At 39.4% G+C, this 6,449-nt stretch overlaps 1 protein-coding gene across 1 annotated transcript in view; it reads right to left on the bottom strand.

The window, feature by feature from the left end:
* Positions 1–1,274: 1,274 nt before the first annotated feature.
* The window catches only part of LOC111869124 (A-kinase anchor protein 10, mitochondrial), a 29,425-nt gene continuing 24,250 nt past the window's right edge, over positions 1,275–6,449 (bottom strand). The window contains exon 12 of the mRNA XM_033753293.1: positions 1,275–1,885. The gene's annotated coding sequence lies outside the window, so the exon portion shown is untranslated. The remainder of the gene's footprint in view (positions 1,886–6,449) is intronic.

Consider the following 6,449-nt stretch of genomic DNA (forward strand, 5'->3'; position numbering starts at 1 on the left):
GACCGAGACTAAAAGAGATACACTGGCCTTCCAGGTTGGGGGTTGGGCGAGAGGCTGACAACCTCTCACCGTAAAAAAATATAAATGTCTCGAAACCTGGAATCAAGCCTCATAAACCTCAACAGAATGGAAGATGACTTTTGGCAAAGAATATGGACTACTCTCTAGGTACATGGAATGTGAAAACCCTCAATAAACCGGGAGCCATGAAATCTGTACTAGAACAGATAGATAAGTACAATATGAAAATCACAGCCATACAGGAAATTAGATGGCTGGGTAAAGGAATCATGGACTTAAAGAAACGTACTATATGTTACAGTGGTAAAGCAGAAGGCAATAAGAAATTTGGTGCAAAGAAGTTAACGGGCGTAAGGAACTGGAAGAGAGCAATGCAGGATAGAGAGGAATGGAGGGGCTTAATAAGGGAGGCCAAGGCCCGACATGGGGCTGTTGCGCCACAGAAGAAGAAGAAGAAATGATTTATTATAATCTCATTCAAGATAACCACTCCCAGTCCTATAGCAACATGTCAACTTTTCATATGCATAACATTATGATTTATCTACATAATAGTTTTTCATGTTTAGCTGATACAAATCTTATAGGAATAGCTTTTATGTTACAAGCTTAAATGATTTTGAAGTGGAAAAGGACATAACACAGATCTGACTGAACTAGGAGGTTTGAGATTTTCACAGCAGTAAATATGAAAGTTACAGCCTTCTGGGATATGACACTGTATAGGCTAGGAGACATGTATCAATGTTTTGGAGCAACTTGCTACCTTCATCTTCATGAATGTATCAGGTTCCTCCAAACTGCTGGCACCTCACCAACAAAGTAATTGGAGTCATATGCCTGACGACTGTAACCTTCTTGTAGCTTTGGACATTTCTTTAATTACAGGTCTTATCTTGGATACAAATGCCAGATATTGCATATTAATTTGTAGTTTGGTATGATATTTTGAAGTAGTGAGGCATCTGTATAAAGGATTTGTGGTGACTACAATGTATGTTTTCAAGTAAATGAAAAGTAAAGCTATCCCTGTACCAGGCCGTGAAGGCCCATAGGGTTGTGAGACATTGAGGCTCCCACATTATCTAGACAATCGGCTCATAGATGACGGTAAGGTTGTTAGCCTTACATGCCGGCCACGCTTTACTCCCCAGGAAAATTATTTAATTCATTCCTGGTACTCATTTCTGCTAGAGGCTGAGTTGACCCCAGGGTCATAGTGCAGCTGGAAGGATTAGGTTAATGGAAAAAAATCCAATGACCTCATCGGGACTTGAACTTCATAATAAAAAAGATCTAAATTAAAGTTTGCTGTAATAAACAAACTGAATATAATATCAACATTTAATACTGTTTTCCAATTAGAAAAATATGTATATCACATATGACATTTAAACAGTATGTTGCATATTACACACATACTGAAACACAGGCTTACCAAGTGTGACCATATTTTGATCATATGACTTGCCCTTTATGCCCATTGCATGAAGGGCCCTCTCAACCATTACACATATGACACCATGCTCTTTCTTTCCAGAAGGGCTCATTACATATCCCTCAGGTTTTTGTTCCAATACTTTGAAAGCTGACGATTCTATATGAGATTTCAGGTTCCCACATTGATGAGTATTCAAGATCACAGTCTTCTGGAAAATGACACAATACAGTTTGGTAGACAGGTACTAACATTTTAGAGGAGCCATATGCAGGGTAGAGAGAGGCAGCATATTCACCAATATATAGGTTCCTACTTACTGAACTACCGAGCACTCCATCCTACAAGGCCATAACATCAATACTTCTAACATCCAAACAAGATGGCAGTGACTGTTAGTTGCCTGGCAGCAAGGACTGTCACAAGCTAAGAGACAAACAAATCAGTATAAACGGGTTGACTTCGTTCATCCTGGTCCGTCACACTAGTAATAGTATAAAAGATTATCAACTCTGTCCAGTGTGACTGATAAATGTTTTTTCTCCTTTTTAATCTCCCATCCTTGACATGTTTTGGTCAAAGAGACCATCTTCAGAAGGACATGCAGAAACTACTATTACAATGTGACTGGTCATCATCAATACATACATACAATATCATTACAATGTCATGAATATAAAATATTAGCCATTAACAATTACAGCAATGTGCCTGAATTTATTAAAATAGTTATAAATTATTACAATTAGTTTATTTACAAGTATGGTTTACAAACTTTGTTAAAATCTAGAACCAACTTGGTCCGTGTCCTTATACTGCTTCTCTTTAAAGGAAGATGAGTGTCTACCATGTCACAGTTCCGTTGTTTGAAAAATAGGATTCTTTAATGTCGTCCAGTTGTTCATGCCACGCTGTGATGTTATACAGTATAAACAGTCTTCAATACTCTGATTATCTGCTTTCTCTTCAGATTTTCACAAATTAATATAACTGTCCTATAAAAATAAAGTGTTCTAGGTTGTGACATTTAATGTGTCTTTAAATTCTGAAGCCTGAAATGCAGCCAAGTGATATATACATACATCATAAGTTTCTATGTCAAAGAAAAGTCACTGCTTTAAACACCAATTACTTAATGCTGTATATATGAATGATTGCAGATTATTCTTGGGATCATACAAAACATATTAATATGCTGTGCAGGCAAGGTACAGAATTGTTAATGTTAAATCAGGTGGTACCAACAGTAGAAACTGTTATTTAAATGGTTAAATACAGGAGATAAATGCTGCATGCATCAAATTTTGTAGACAACTTAGATTTTAAGATTGTTATAGGTAAAAGTCAGAGATCAATGGGCTTGTGAATAATGTTGCTCAGTGTCCATCATAGTAACATAGCAGCACTCAACTGATATCCTAATTTTGAGAAATGCCAAACGATCTTACCATCTGAAAACAGCATCTTAGCCACATCTAAATTCACACACTTCTTAAAATGCAAAAGATTTTCAAACAATTCTCACTCTTTTTAAATGTAAAACATTCCAAAAAAACAATCTTTTGCTCAATTAATTGCGTGATTACACTGATACATGAAACATATATTAACATAGCACCATATAATAAAGTTTAAAGCATGCAAGTCATATAGCATGCATGAAATTATCTAAGATCTAAAAGTTTGTCATGACGGTACGTTAATACAAATATTATGTTTCTGGACATTAACCATCCTGTTTTTATTTAAAACATAACATTTCAGAGACTGGATTCTCTCTCTGCGATCAGGTAAAACCTATTAAGCGGGGCCCAATCGATAGAGCTAGTCCCTATCTCTGGACACCAATACCAACACAAGATAGGCTATACAAACCAAGCACAGCACAAACCATCTGTGAGAGTTAAGACAAAACATTAAAACATTTAAGAATTCCACATGTATGAGACCTAGCACTAGAGTACTATCAGAATACAAGTCAATGGAGAGATAAATCCTCTGTATGGTACCAACACAGAAAACCAATTATCCCACTTAATCTACACTGGACAGAGTTATAGTTTTTTTACTTCTGCTGTGATAACAAGAGTCCAGACGGGAGAGACGTCCAAGCTGGGTTGACTGATAGGATGATCTATCAGAGACATGTGGAGGGATTTCTTGTATTTCCTGTATGTGGTGTTTGGTTCACTCTGCAAGATCTTCACTTCTTTCCAACATATTTTGTGGCCTTCTTTATGCATGTTGGGATAATTTTCATTTTTCAAGCAGACCTTGTGTCAGGTTATATTTGTGCTCCCCGGCCTATTCTACAAGCTCCAGATGATAGATGAGTGTGTGGAGCAATCAGTGGAATGAAAATTGTCAGGGGAAATAGAAGTACAGGCTGGGGCACAGAAACTTCCTTTTTTTGAAGGCTAATAAAAGAAAAATTATCACTGATAGACAATATTTATTTTTAGCTAATGAAAGAACATACTTTAAAGTTTTAAATAATGTAGTTTTAAACAAAATATCTTGAAGGCAGTGGCCACTGTTCTCTATGCACTGATGCAACCGTTTTCTGAAGTTCCCCTCTGCACATTCCAACATGTGCACCGGAATCTGGGCTACTTCCTGCCGAATAACATTCTTCAGTTGAAGCAGGTTTGTGGGGCGATGTTTAAAAACCTCTGCTTTGAGGTATCCACATAAAAAAATCACAGGGCGTTAGATCAGGTGAGTGCGCTGCCCACAGGATGTCACCTTGAAGCGAGATGAGCCATCCAGGGAACTTTACCCTCAGAACTGTCATCGAAGCTCTGGTTGTGTGGGCTGTGGCACCATCCTGTTGGAACCAGACATTTCCTACATGCATTTCTTCAAGAGCTGGTTCGAAAAAGTTTTTAATCATGTCCACATACCGCTGTGAACTGACAGTAACTGCATGATTGTCTTCTTCAAAAAAATAAGGGCCAATAACTCCAACTCTCGATAACGCACACCATACTGTCACCTTATCACTGTGAAGTGGCCTCTCATGGAGCTCTCTGGGATTATTACCACTCCAACAGCGCATATTCTGCTTGTTGACATATCCGGATAGGTGAAAATGTGCCTAATCACTAAAGAAAACAAGTGTGTCAGGGGGGTAAAGTTTCCAATAATGTTTCGCACACCGTTATTCGGTTCTGGAAATCACGTGGTGACAATTCTTGCACAACAACCATCTTATAGGGATGGAAATGAAGATGTTCGTGAAGAATTCAGCGCATTGAACGACTGTATATGTCTAGGGTGACTGCATGTTTGCGAGCAGAGTGTCTTGGAGATCTCACAATCGACTGTCGAACTGCCTCCACATTTTCTGGTGTCGTAACGGTCCGTTGTTGTCCTGATGATTTTTTCACCATACTCCCAGTTGTCCTAAAGTTCTCTACCCGCAAAACAATCGATTTCTGGCCGGGAACCGGACCTTTGGGCTTAATTCCAAAGTGAGTATGGAATGCACACTGCACCGCCACGTAGGAATGGTTGTTCAAAAAATAGGTTTTGACACCAAACGCATGCTGCTCACTTGTCCACCTTATGTTCCCTACTGATGGGTATTAGACAGAAACTGCTGCGTTCGCCGAGCCTATCCACACTTTTTTGCAACCTCCCCTCCCTTCACAATGCGTCTTCACAAAAAGGAAGTTTCTGCGCCCCACCCTGTACTTCAAGAGAACCTGCCCTAGTGGCACTTCGTCCACCACATATCCCACATGATCTGAGCTGGGCTAGAACCCAGGCAATCATGGTGGGAAGTAGGCGATTAACTGCCTGAGCTATGGCATGGCCTCTTGTGCTCTTTAATGCACACTTCTAAAATGTCTGCTTCTTTTGCTAATGTAACATTTGCCACAATCACATGGGATATTGTGCACACATTGCTTCGTCTGCTGGGGATCTCTAACCACTCCAATTTTCATCAATGTTCCATGGAGTGTATGTTTAGTTCTGAAAATGGCCCTGACACTGAAATGGTTTCCAATGCACCTGAATTTCTCAGAGATGCCCTTAGTATGTGGGATACTGACTGTGCCATGGTAGCTTGTATCTGAAGGTGGACTGTTGCTTCCTGATGGCTTCATTATGAAGTCAACAAATTCTTGTGGGTATTCATTAAGCTTCATATCATGTCTTATGTTCTTAATTTTATTGCTGAAACCCTTCTGGCCTGACATATGACCTTGGTTCAACTGATCAAACTATGAACTCACTTTTTCATGTGATGTGGGTGGCTGGACTTGAAGTGCAGATAATAACCAGTATTACTAGGTTTCTGGTACACTTTCTTGCTGAATTTTGGATGCCTCTTTATGACCAAAACGTCCAAGAACAGATGGGTATCATTACTTTCAACGCCAATTTTGAATTTGATGGTAGGTCTAACACTCTTCAGATGATGAAGAAAACCGCTGTAATCTTGCTAGTCCACGCAGCGAAACCATGAAAGTGTTGTTAACATATCTTGGCGGCTGCACCATAGCTCAAGCGGTTAGTCGCTGGCTTGCCACCGCGGTGGCCTGGGTTCAAACCCGGGTCTGGTCAAGCGGGATTTGTAGTGGACAAAGTGGTGCTGGNTATGCATGTTGGGATAATTTTCATTTTTCAAGCAGACCTTGTGTCAGGTTATATTTGTGCTCCCTGGCCTATTCTTCAAGCTCCAGATGATAGATGAGTGTGTGGAGCAATCAGTGGAATGAAAATTGTCAGGGGAAATAGAAGTACAGGCTGGGGCACAGAAACTTCCTTTTTTTGAAGGCTAATAAAAGAAAAATTATCACTGATAGACAATATTTATTTTTAGCTAATGAAAGAACATACTTTAAAGTTTTAAATAATGTAGTTTTAAACAAAATATCTTGAAGGCAGTGGCCACTGTTCTCTATGCACTGATGCAACCGTTTTCTGAAGTTCCCCTCTGCACATTCCAACATGTGCACCGGAATCTGGGCTACTTCCTGCC

Source organism: Cryptotermes secundus, unplaced genomic scaffold, assembly GCF_002891405.2.
Source record: "Cryptotermes secundus unplaced genomic scaffold, Csec_1.0 scaffold618, whole genome shotgun sequence".
NCBI classification, from domain to species: domain Eukaryota; kingdom Metazoa; phylum Arthropoda; class Insecta; order Blattodea; family Kalotermitidae; genus Cryptotermes; species Cryptotermes secundus.